At 30.8% G+C, this 12,594-nt stretch overlaps 1 protein-coding gene across 2 annotated transcripts in view; it reads left to right on the top strand.

Moving 5' to 3' along the window:
* The first annotated feature begins 1,938 nt into the window (after positions 1-1,938).
* LOC139512697 (uncharacterized) overlaps positions 1,939-12,594 on the top strand; it is a 45,248-nt gene continuing 34,592 nt past the window's right edge. Inside the window, exons 1-2 of one of the 2 annotated variants that reach the window (XM_071300554.1) lie at positions 1,939-1,998; positions 12,081-12,146. The gene's annotated coding sequence lies outside the window, so the exon portion shown is untranslated. Of the gene's footprint in view, positions 1,999-11,742; positions 11,797-12,080; positions 12,147-12,594 lie in introns of those variants that run through there. The other variant, XM_071300556.1, reaches the window with a different exon arrangement.

The following is a 12,594-nucleotide window of genomic DNA, read 5'->3' on the forward strand; positions in this document are numbered from 1 at the left end:
ATTTCAGCTTCCCAATTGTGCACTTTCCATTTCTATGTAACAACATTCGAGAAGCGTCTATAAACAGAGTATATATCTCCCAATTGATACAATATTCCTGGGTTTGTATTTCCTATCATGATTTACTTCATAGGGCATTGCTGCTTACAAGGAAACTAGTAAACCAAGAGTTCTAAATGGTGATGTTGAAATCATACCTTCGTAATTTTACAGACTCCATCACGAGTTGGTTGACCACGATGGAATATCCGTTTCACAGATGATACCAAATATGTTCCTTTTGTTGTAACAGTACAATCCCCTTCCCTTTTCACGATTATTACCTACCGAATTAGACTATTAGACTATTAACGGGGGGTTTGACATATAACATGAGCAACATGACAGGTGCAACATGTGGAGCAGGAATCTGTTGGATGTGCTAACCCTTCTGGACTGGAGCACCCCCAGTTTTTGGAAGGGTTTGTGTTGCTAAATCTTAATTTTTTTATGTTGTTTCTTGTGTACTATTATTTGTCTGTTTGTCTTTTTCTTTTTTAACCATGACATTGTCAATTTATTTTCGATCTATGAGTTTGGCTGTCCCTCTGGTATCTTTTGCCCCTCTTTTATAAAACTTAAAAAAAGCTGTCAGCATGTTAATTGTGACTTACAAACCCCAGAACATGGAGATCCCCTTAAAGTTTATGTTTAGTTCAAGTGAAATTTCATCAGGTTGTGAGGTAAATGTCCCCTATAGTGATACAACTTCAACCTTATTTTGCGTTTCATGCACTGGTAGTACTTAGTATCTATATACATATAAATTGATTACTACTTTTGAAGGATTTCAAAACTATCTGTAAATGATACCTTTAAAGAATTGGTGTACTCATTACCCGCTTGACATTTAAATAATAAAGTATTTTGTATTCAACATATATTATATATGTATTTAGTATTATTTAGATGTTATATTTATGATTTTGACATGACATAAAGAAAAGTTCATGACCTTTAGTTAGGCATACTTTTAGTAGGTTGAAATAAAAATTATGTTGGATATGTGCTAAAAGGAATTAAGATGACAGTTTCTGATAACTCTGAGACCCATTGTAATTTATTACTTTAATAATACTTAATCTTTTTAAGCTTTTAAAGTTGTTGTTATAATGTAAAGGGTACCTTATAAGCTTGGAGTCAGTGACTCTTGTTATAAAGACATAAAAAAAAACTTATGTATCTGGATAAAAATCAAACCATTTTAATGTCAAGTTTTATTTGTTGTTAATTATTCCACAGTCTTTCAGTTTAAAAGACATTTGACAGTATTCCTAGTCAAAGTCAATGAATGTACTTCTCTTCCTTCATGACTGAGGAAACAACCATATCAATCAAGTAGGGTGATATTAAAAATCATCACAAAAATAAAAAATAAAGCTAAATTGGAGAAAATATCATTCAAAATTAACTGTTAATTCAGATTTTGTCAGAATAAACAGAGAATGATCACCCTTTTTCTCATTTTCTGCTGTCCTTTCTTTGGTTTTATTAAAAACCTTTCAGAATTGTATGGAAACACTTTTCAAGATTAATCTTTATAAGAAAAGCTCAAAACCAAAAGTTTGGACATCTAGAGATGTTTCAATACTTGGTAAACAAAGTAGTTATATAAAAAGGCTAAAAAGAATGATAAAAAATCTTATAAAAAGACCTTTGAGATTTTAATCAAGAACTTTTTCAATAATACAGTCTTTTTGAAAATTCTTAGATAGTTTCCTCAATAAACGGTTGTGTTATATATAGTGTTCAGTATAGATTGAGTTTTGTATAACATGAAGTAATAATCCTGTTTAAATCATTGAAATCAAGGCCACTTATCTACTTTATCCAATGAAGTCTGAGTATAAGATTAATTTAGATTGATTTTAATTTATAGGATTTGTTCCCTTGTGTATTGATAATAGTTTACAAAGAGATGGAAGAATGACGTGAGAACAGCATGTCAACAGAATGTAGGTATGTACCAGTATGTATATCTGATAGATAATAGCTATATAGGGATTATTATTGGCAACATTGTAAGCATTGTAATCCAGTTAATGAAAAATAGCAATAGGGCAAACAGTGTGACTTAATTAAAAGACAAAACAAAAAAGTAGAATCTTAGTACATTGTATACACACTGTGAATCAATTATTTTGGTGGATTTTTGGTTTCATGGTTTTGCCAAAGTCTGCATACCAGCCTATAGAAAATTTGCAATTTATTGATCATTTAAAATAGTTGTGGTTAACCTATTATTTCTTATGCAGCAAAAATACTGCAATCTGATTGGTTGACTACCCCGGTGTAAATAACACCCCACCCTTGTTCACCACGGGATAAATAAAAATTTTCAGAAATAAAATGTTGCCAAAATAAAGGGGAAAATTTTTTAAAAAAAAAATAAAAAAAAAAAAAAATAATAATATAAAGAAAATGCTTAAAAAAATCAAAAAAAAAAAAAAAAAATCAATTTTTTTTTAAACAATATTAAAATTTTTTTTTTTTGAAACTCAAAAGAACACAAAAAATTTCTGAATTTTTCCAAAATTAAAGTAAAAAAGTATTTGACAATGTGCAGCAACATGGACATTGAAAAAAATATTACGCTGGAAATTTTCATTACCATTTTTACAATTTAACATCCTGGTTTCAAAATGAGTAAAGGAATTGATCATAAGAAATAAATTCGTTATCTTGGTGTAATCAGGGGTGTACGTAATTTTACACCGTTGTTGAAAATTCATACACCCATTCGGCTGCGCCTCAGGGTGTATGAATTTTCAACAACGGTGTAAAATTCTGTACACCCCTGATTACACCAAGATAACTAATAATACCCAGGTTAATGGTTTAATTTCCAATGAGACAACTTTCCAACAGATTAATGCACAGTTCAATAATAAACTGCCTTAACTATGAACAAAAAACAAAAATGATAAACAACAACAAAGGACAACCACTGAATAACAGGCTTCTGACTTGGGACCGACACATACAGAAGTTGTCAATTTCATATGTTTGGGGTGCCTTCCCTCCTCTAACCTTGGACAGTTGTTAAACAGCACAAGATATGAACAAACTGTAAAATTCAATTGAAAAGGGCTAAACTCATCAGATTGATACATTTAGCAGAAAGACAAGTATTAATAATACAGACCGGACATGGCAGGGTATTTGTACGTCACCATAACAAAAAAGACAGATCTGAGACGACTAACAGCTAGTTCAAAGCCAATAACAACTAATAAAAAAAATCATGGAGCTAGAATTTTTTTTTTGGTAAAATGTTTATGCCAATATTGAAGATGTATATACACGTAGTGATATTGGTAATCAGTTGAAAATATGGCAGGTCATGGAACTTGGTTCATTTTTAGCTCACCTGGCCCGAAGGGATGATGAGCTTTTCTCAACATCCGGCGTCTGGCGTTGTCGTTACTTTTTAAATTTTAAACTTCTTCTAGAGAACCACTGAATAGAATGAAACCAAAAATGGCATGAATGTTCCTTATGAGGTGCTGACCAAGTGTGGTTACTTTGTAGCCGATCCATCATCATACAAGATGGGGGCCAGTGGGGGACTTGGTTTAACATAGGACCCTATGGGAAACACATACAAATGTCTTCGTTTAGAGAACCACTGAATGGAATGAAACCAAACTTAGCATGAATGTTCCATATGAGGTGCCGACCAAGTGTTGTTACTTTGTAGCAGATCCATCATCCAAGATGGCCGCAAGGGGAGGACTTGGTTTAACATAGGACCCTATGGGGTAATACATACAAATGTCTTCTTTTAGAGAACCACTGTATGGAATGAAACCAAACATAGCATGAATGTTCCTTATGAGATGCTGACCAAGTGTTGTTACTTTGTAGCCGATCCATTATCCAAGATGGCCGCCAGCGAAGGACTTAGTTTAACATAGGACCCTATTGGAAATACATACAAATGTCTTCTTTTAGAAAACCACTGAATGGAATGAAACCAAACATGGCATGAATGTTCCTTATGAGATGCTGACCAAGTGCTGTTACTTTGTAGCTGATCAATTATCCAAGATGGTGGCCAGCTGGAGACTTAGTTTAAAATAGGACCCTATGGGAAATACATACAAATGTCCGCTTTCAGAGAACCATTAAAGGGAATGAAAGCAAACATAACAATATTAAACCTTATTTGGCCTCAGACATCATTATAAGTATCTGTTTCGCTTTTTACATTTTTTAATATTATTTCAAAATCCCAAGTAGAGTCAGGTGAGCGACATAGGCTCTTGAGAGCCTCTAGTTTTAAATTTTGAAAATATTCTGCAATGTTTGTCTGCTCAACACCTAATGATTTCAAATGTTCTTTTAGTGCAAAAAGTTTATGTATATTGACAGTACTTATATTATTAATAAGAGGATTTTCATTTAAATTAAGTATTTTTAAAAAAGTTTCAGGAAGACAAAACATATTAATTTTGGTTGTATTTCATTAGCAAACATTACAGTCAACCAATCATTATAGTGTACTGTTTGTCTGGTTTAACTCATTGTGCAGTTTTTGGGCTAGAAATAGATTTTTTTGCACAATATTATGAATTATGAATATTATCAGAATTTTAATGAGAGATACATGTAGTAGAAATTAATTGTGACGTAATTTTTCATACATGTGGTACATAATAAATATAGATATAACATTAACACATACACTATCTAAGCTAGAAATTTTTTTTGTTGGATGTTTGTACATTGTACTTATAATGTTTGTTCCAGGATTATTTTTATTTTAAACAACTACTATGGATTCATTTATTTTCGTGGCTAGCTATTTTCGTGGATTGTGGCTACCTTTCATTTTGGTGGATATTTAATTTTGTGGCTTTGCAAAAGTCTGCATACAAGCCTATAAAAAAATAGTAATTCGTTGTACATTAGAATTTTTGGTAACAGGTAACCTCGAAATCAACAAATATTGGTATTAGTTTTCTCGTTTGTATTGTTTTACATTGTCATTTTGGGGCCTTTTATAGCTGACTATGCGGTATGGGCTTTGCTCATTGTTGAAGGTTGTATGGTGACCTATAGTTGTTAATTTCTGTGTCATTTTGGTCTCTTGGGAGAGTTGTCTCATTGGCAATCATACCACATCTTCTTTTTTATATCCAATAAATAATAATTAATCCACAGTATCATTTTTCATAATTACATGATTTGGGGCCTCATACAGATCTTATACAAATACCTGCCTAATAGAGAGAATCATGGCAATATATTTTATTGAAGGTGACCAAATGAATGATTGTTATAAGCTTAACATCCAAAATTTCATGCAAAATAGAAACAATTTTAAAGGCTAATATCATATATGGGTTTCGCAGTATGATAGATGTGAAATTTTGACTGATACTTGGCAAAAAAGAAATGTTTTTGAGGTTGTTTAAGGGTGCAAAAGGTCCAACAAAAAGTTGCTGCAAGGGTTCTTTAATGTGCATTCTTTCACTTAGTAGACAAGGCATCAAATATGTATACACATTTTGCAAAGGCTGACATTGAAATTGAGGTTCATGATGCATTTTAAAAGATTTTTCTAGTCTATTGCTTGGATGTTCATGAAATAATGTGGTTTTTTTTATTCAGAAGGAGAGCAAGGGTATATTTTGCTACTGGCTCACAGAACATTTGCTAAAGATTAACTGGTATTTATGTGTAACAAAGTAACTTTTTGTTAATAAGTGTTTTCTTAGTTTAGTAAGTGCATTTTATTTTTGATTTTAAAATGGGTTTTCTGAAAGTAACAAGGGTTATTAATGAAAAGGGAAAGTTATATGGCACATTGAGTCGTTTTCATGCAATACATTAATTGATGAACTAGTCTACCAATGCTTTTCAAAGTTGAATATGATGTTACTGATGACAAAATGAAAATCAAGTTTTATAAATTAAGGAAAATTTTATCTTTTGCTAACCTAAAAACTAAGAAAAATTTTCCCCCTAAGATAACATGATATACATTGGCTTTGTCATGCTAATGTCATTCAATGTCCAATAAGTTTGGTGTTTGTTTTTTTGTTTTTTTTTTTGGGGGGGAGGGGGGGGGTTGTTGTTGAAAGGGAATATTTAAAAAAAAACATGACTATATTTCAAAGGTTAATTGCATAAACATCATTTTTAAATCCAAGACCACAGAGTACATATTTTGGTAAATGTAGGTATCAAATTATGAGCTGGTCCTTTGACAGAATCTTATTTTATTACCTCACTATATTCTGTGACCTTCTTTTGTAACAAAAAAATAAACCTTCCACGATATTCATCTTATATATTAACAAATAAACTTTAATTAAAATGTTACCTTTTAATTTAGTCGTTAAGGTGTTAACATTGGCACTTTACCATCGCATATAAGTAAAATTTTAATCAAATTCAATTGTCATATAAAGATGTCACAAGGTGCCTTATTAAAATTTACAACATCACCTGAGATAAGTTATAAGGATCCACCTATACTTGTTATTATTTAGCCATATTAAAGTGTAATCATGTAGAATGGAAGATAGGAATTAACTATAAGGTAAACGTAAGTGCTTATTTTACAATATTTCAGATTCTAAAATTTATACATAAAAATTTTGATTCAACTTATATTTGTATAATTTTAGCTCTCCATTACATAGCTTTTTTACTGTGTTGCATCATCTTTTAAAGTAAGCCAAGCACACCATTTTCAGAGTATGCCAGCACGGAAAGTTTGTATGCAATTAGTATTTGAACTCTTGCGAATAAAGTTTGTATACTTTAATTCATATTTGTTTAGTGCATTAATGATTGATTAAGTCTTTGTCAATACATTTATCCAAACTTCTTGATCCAGACACTTTTTTGTCAAACTTTTGCCAGACTTGGTTTGAAAATGCCCAATGGAATGAAGAATACCTCATTTGATTTAAGGTAATAAGTTAAAGGTCTAGGCCACAATATTTTAAAACAATGAAACATGGACTAAATTCAGATATTTAGATGATATATTTTGAACAGTGTATCCAACTTTCACAAATCTAAGCCCTATTAGCCCTAGAATGCCTTTTATAAAGAACAAAACATTTATATTGGGTCAGAATGTTAAATAACAGTTTCACATTGCTTAAAAATTGACTAAAATGTTTAGAAAATTGCACTTTCAGAAATGTCTTTTGGGTCATAAAAAATATCTTTACATGTATTTGATGGGTTACACATACCTTGAGGTAAAAAAAGAGACCTTTTTGATTTTGAAGTGATCAAGTCAAAGGTCAAGGTCATGGCAAATTGATTGAATAAAATAAGGAAAATAATTTGGTTATTAAGTGTTATCATTTGAATCTTCATCTAAATGTCACCAAACTTGAAAATCCCCTTTTTATCCACAAAAAGTTGATTATAAGGTCAGTAAATCAAATGTCAAGGTCATAGTGCTTTCACAGTTCCTAATTTGAAAATAAGGAAAAGTTTTGTTACATGACAATGATTTTTTGAGCCAAAACAGATATGTTTTTGCTTTTATTTTTGTGCACCTTAGGTTGAAAATTTACCTCAGCAATTAATAACCTATAAGTATACGCCCTGCTTTAAAAGTTGGGGCTATATTGCAATCACCCGGTCTGTTTGTTCATCAGTCCACCTGTTTGTCTATCCAGACATTCTTGAATCCCTTTGTCCCCAAAAATTTCTCAAAAACAATTGAACAGAATGACATCATATTTGGTTAGCAACTTGTCACTCAGATGTTTCATAGTTTACATGTTTTTTATAAGTTCACTTAAAGATGAACCGCATATTTTAAGTCTGGTATTTGATATGCTGTTTAATGAGCATTAGCATTTCTCATTAACATAGAGGTTGTTTGTCTCTGCACCTTTAGTCATGTTCATTTATAGATGCACAATGTTTTGCATAGTTTTCATGTTTGAATATTGCCACTTTAATTTCAACATTTGCATTTCAATGTCAAAATTACATAAAGGCAAGATATATCTGTGTGTCAGCAGTTCATTTTTTTTTAAATTTTTTACGTTATTTGGCAGCAAACTAAAGTCTTCACTAACAACATTTTTTTTTTATTTCAGTCAATTATATAAGTATAGGGAAAGACTACATCATGATTCACCACCAAAAATATTACACTAGAATCATGCCTAGTCTACATACACCTTACTACAAAAAGTACAAATCCCTTTGAATGGTTAATAAAACCAACACAAACTTTGTAAATAGTGGATCCTCATGATCAGATGATTATTTAAATTGATTTTTACAATTCAATACGTTTAACTTTTCTATAATTATGCCCCTTTGAACATAGAACTTTGACTGTTCTGTAGTTTAAGATAAGTGAAATTTACAATCTACTTTTTATAAAAAAATTAAAGATCAATCATCATAAATCATGGGTGTGTTCTTCCACAATACATGTAATCCTTAAAAGGCTAAATCATTTTTGCATAGAATGGTTTCTGATGGTACAGAAGATATAAAGTAGATGACATTGACTAGCATTATAGTGATGTAATCTACAGTGTTAAGTGAATGAAATAAAACATTAATAAATCATTCATCTAGTTTTATGTCTTACTGTTTGTGTACTATTTCCAATAATGAACTACCGGTAACTGTTTTTTAAGCTTTCTCAGTGAAACTGTATCTTAAATTTCTTCCGTAATTTCAAATAGATCCATAGGAATGGTCATTTATACGTTATATAAAAATTGAACAAAGGAAAAAATGGGAAAGGAATATAGTTGTAATGGATCTATCTGTAATAGTTATATATTTTTAGTTCACCTGGCCTAAAAGGCCATGGCAGCTTTTGCCATCACTTGGAATCTGTCAGTCAGATTTGTGTTGTAAACTTTAAAAAAAAATGATACCAAACTGCATGTAAATGTTTCCCAGGGTATTTAGAGTGCATTTGTTTCTAACCAGAAATTTTGTCATCGATGACTATCGTTTAGTAAACGTTAAGCTGCTAGAAACAAATACATCGTTTAATAAACTTTATCGACCCCGCGTAGTCAGACAGAAATAGATTACACTCACGCACTGTAAACAAACAGGTAAAAGTGCAGGAAATAAATAACCAGGACTTTGTGAAAACAACACGTGCTCGTAATTATTTAAACGACATATGCAGAAACAAATATATCGTTTATACGTCTCAACGATAAACGATCAACGACTACGCGACTATTTTGCGCGTACATCGTTTATGTAAACGATGTCAACGTTGACCAAAAAATGTAAGAAACAAATGGATTAAACGACTACGCGCGTAATCGTTTACATCGTTTAGGTTAGAAACAAATGCGCTCTTAGTTTCAAAAAGTGGATATTGGGGATTTGAGCCATCAACAAATATGGCCCCTGTTGCTAAAATAGATCAATGGGGAAAATGTGGTTTTACAGCAATTTATTGTTGAAATTTTCATAATATTAAAAAATTCTGAATTTACACACAGAATATATGCCACTAATTAATTTTTCTGTATTTACACTTGATCTTTTTTATGCCTCCTCCATAGGCATTAAATTAAGTGTTACCCTTGTCTGTCAGTCCCATTAACATTTCTGGCTTTCTGCACTAACTAAAGTTTGCCTCATGTAAATTTTATGAAACTCACACACATGCTGAGAACTAAAACAGACAGAGTTCAAATTTGGGCAGTGAATCGCTTACAGTTCTAGAGTTATGCCCTTTTATAACTGGGAAAATTGTAAATTTCTTTGATTCAACACTAAAGTTTTCTTGATCAAACTTTATGAAACTCGAACAAAATGTTTAAAACCTTAAGTTGCATTTTGAATTTTGGCAGTGGGTCACTTACCCTTCAACTTTATGACTTTTAAAAATGAAAATGTTTTCGATTCTACACTCATACAAAATACTTAGAACCACAGTATGCAGATAGAGTGTAAATTTGGGTTGAAAGATATTAACTTTTCCAGAGGTGTGCCACCCTTTTTTTACTTGTAAATTGCAAAGCTTGAGTACAGGGGATTTCTTGTCCTCAGACAAATTCTTCTTTTATTTTTATTACATAAGCAGATATAAGAATAAATCTAGAGGAGAAATTGGTAATCCCAAGAAATGTATTCGTCCAAATAACAAATATCTTATATTTTGTGTTTGGCAATGAACATCCTTGATTGACCTTGAATATAGGTAATCCTTTTAAAATTAAATTTGAAGAAGAATTTAATAGAAATATATTGCACTTTAATTGCATTGAATGCATGAATCATAGAAAAATACCAGGTGGTTTATAGAAGGGCATTTCTGATTCAGGATAGAATATATTACTTTGATGAATGTATTCCTGATGGCTATCATGATACTACTACAAGCTTTTAAAAAAAATGCATAAAATGTTTTGTAAAAAAAAGTTAAATTGAGTATTGAAAAGAATTTGATTGTATCATTATGAAATGCATTCATGACATATTATTATCAAAGGGGTCATATTGAAGATGAGATTTAACCTGAAAATAAATTAAGATGACTTCTTCAGTTTGGGTAAAAAAAAGTCATGTAAATTTGCTGGAAAAATTAAGCAGAAACATATGACCTTGGATTCTTTGAGAACTGACTAAAAAAATGAATACATGATTGTGCTATGTGCTTTTGATTGGTATCTATGTTTTCACATCCAACACAACCTGTTGGCATTTCAGCTTGTCACCTCTTCAACTCGTTGCCATTTAGCAACTTCAGCTTATCATGGCTACAACCTAGTTAAAAAGAATAGAGTCGAGAATGAGAGAAATGTTAAAGTTTTTGTACTAATAACTTATTAAGAATGGCTATCAGGTCCAAAACATAGTTTTGATTTATGAAAAAAGTGTTTGTCTAGCCTGCATGGAAAGTTGCAAGGCTTAGACATTGATGCAGCAATCTTATGTCTGGTGAAATCAGCAGTTATAAGATCTATAAAAGTGTTTTACTATGTGAATAAAGTCATAACATCTGTAATATTTTTTTTTTTTTAAATTTAATTAAGAACTGCTTTTATGAAAAAGTAGATATAAAAAGATGTGGTATGAGTGCAAATGAGACAACTCTCCATCCAATTTGTAAAAGTAAACCTTTATAGGATAGAATTCAGATTTTTAAAAATTTTTCTATCCCATAGATCGTAATTGCACATTATTCATACTGGTACTGTTTAAAGCAACAATAAGTAGACATTTTGTTAGTGAAACAGCTTAATACTTTGTCTTGGTGTAGTTTTTTATACAACTTTGAATTATGTATTACAAACTTTCACTTTCACTTGACATTGAAATAGTATTCAAAATGGAATTTTTGGTCCACAATGCTCTTCAACTTCATAATTTATTTGGCCTTTTAAACATTTTTTGATATGGCGTCAAATATTTAATTGTATTCCAGTTGGAACATTCCGACCGTACTTAAAACCTTATTGGAAAAATCAAAATCTTAATAAGTCATTTCGAGCAAAGAAATGCAAGACGTAAATGGGTAAACAACAAAAAAACAAGGGAACAAACTGATCTCGGCTATTTCATAACTTCAGTCATCAGATATTTAGTTTTAGATTAAAGATCTATTTGATAATATTTTTAGTTGATTAAATATAAACAAGATGATTGTCTACCATCAGTTAATCTTATCATTTATATAACCCAAATAAATATAACTTATAACATGTGTCTGTAGTTTTCTAAAACATTGTATTTGATTTGTGTTTGAAAGTTAAACACAAAGTTTTCAGTTTTACCCTGGAGGTATTGTAAAACATTATGTGAAACCATACACTCGACTTCATTTGCTTTAATTCTGAAAAGAAACATTTGATAAATTTTTGTTGAAGATCTGTTACATTATAAAATCATGTTTTTATTGATCCTTTGTGGTGAAAATTTAATGCCATAACTGTTAATATTTTGATAAAGGATAGTTAAGGGGAGACAACTTCTGACACCACAAGTAAAATTTGTGTATTGTTCAGGTGAAAAGCTTTGTCTGTATTTTCGTTTGAAGTTTGTATTCAATTGATCTAAATTTTCAGGAGTAACTGTGAGTACATTTTCACCTGTTTACTAGGATTTGAAGAGAGTTTAATTTTTCCATTTATGTGAGTACATGTATATTTACTTTATATTTCATACAGAAAACATTTTAGTAAACAATTTTGCATAAGAAACACCTTTTTTTTTTTATTATTAACTGTAGTTGCATCACTGTACCTATGCTTAATATTCTGATTCAGATTCCAACAATGAGAAAAAACCCTCAAAAAGCAATTTAAATGTTGTATGCTTGCCAATGAGACAACTCTCCACAAGAGACTTAGTCAACATTGAGATATGGCCTTTATATACCTTGAAACTTGTATTTTATAAATTGTTTTCTTCATAATTTGATTTAATTTTCCTTTCTTTGAAATTCATGTCATGTTGGCTCCTTCTTAGTGTACATTTCTTTGTTGATTTGAAATACACATGTTTGTAGTGAGATTTCCCATTTGAATGAATGTTATTTTTAGTCCCCCTTGCAATACTGTATGGGGACATAAAAATACA

Source organism: Mytilus edulis, chromosome 2 (genome assembly GCF_963676685.1).
Source record: "Mytilus edulis chromosome 2, xbMytEdul2.2, whole genome shotgun sequence".
NCBI classification, from domain to species: Eukaryota; Metazoa; Mollusca; class Bivalvia; order Mytilida; family Mytilidae; genus Mytilus; species Mytilus edulis.